The sequence below is a fragment of the Chinchilla lanigera genome, unplaced genomic scaffold (assembly GCF_000276665.1).
Source record: "Chinchilla lanigera isolate Chin_1 unplaced genomic scaffold, ChiLan1.0 scaffold00023, whole genome shotgun sequence".
Taxonomy (NCBI): domain Eukaryota; kingdom Metazoa; phylum Chordata; class Mammalia; order Rodentia; family Chinchillidae; genus Chinchilla; species Chinchilla lanigera.
Window position 1 is genome coordinate 657,262 of NW_004955424.1, and position 966 is coordinate 658,227.

The window sequence follows — 966 nt, forward strand, 5'->3', positions numbered from 1 at the left end:
GTCAACTACACCTTTGAGTCTTTGGGCATAGTCTGTATTCTTGTGTTCTCTGAGTCCTTGTTCAGCAGCTGCTCCTCTGCTGACTCTGGACCTTTCTGATTCTCAATGGCAAGGGCAAGAGCGACCTGTTGTGTGGCATGTATTCCCAGGAGTTTCTCCATGTTGGGATGATTCATGCATGTCCCCAAGCGAGCCTCCGTGGCTGGGCATTGCAGGCCAATTGTGTCATTGCTTCTCTGTGCCATGATAGTTTTCAACCATGAGGTGGTGGCTGGCCTGCCACTTTCTAACTACAGAAACCCATATGGTCTGTGGTGTGAGTCACAGTCCCTACCTTGGGAACAGCTGTGGGTGGCAACCCCGAGGGACTGACCCACTCAGAGGAACCTAGCTCTCTGTTCCATGGCTTTTTGTTGCCTCAGTTTCCCCTTTAAAAAGCTGCTTTTGGGAAGTTTAGAGATGCTGTGTAAACTACCTGCTCCATAAGGACTCTCAGTGAAGTGATAGAAGATACAGAAAGGTGGAGAATTCAGAGCACAAGGGGAAAAGTGAAGCATGGGGTGAAGAACACAGCTGTCCTCACCCTTCACCTCCTCCTCCCTCAGCACCCAGAGTCATAAGCTCATAGCGCCAACTTACGGTGGTCAGTGTGTCCCTGTTCAGTTCAGCCATGAACTTGATATTTTTGAACACTGTCATCAGCTTATTGTCACCTTCCATGTTAATCACTGCCTGTGAGGACGGAGAGAGGCCTGTGAGGAATGGTCTGTGGAGAATGAGACCCACGCTAGTGAGTTTGTTCCCCTGCACAGGTGTGGCTTATGACAACCAAAACACTCTGGTCTCTATGCTCCCAGCACTCAATCCTAGCAGAGGAGAGGAGCACAGAAGACAGAAAGGAAATGTCAGGACACCTTCTGTTCTGTCTGACTTCTGTCAGACTTCAGTTTACACTGTGTGATCCAG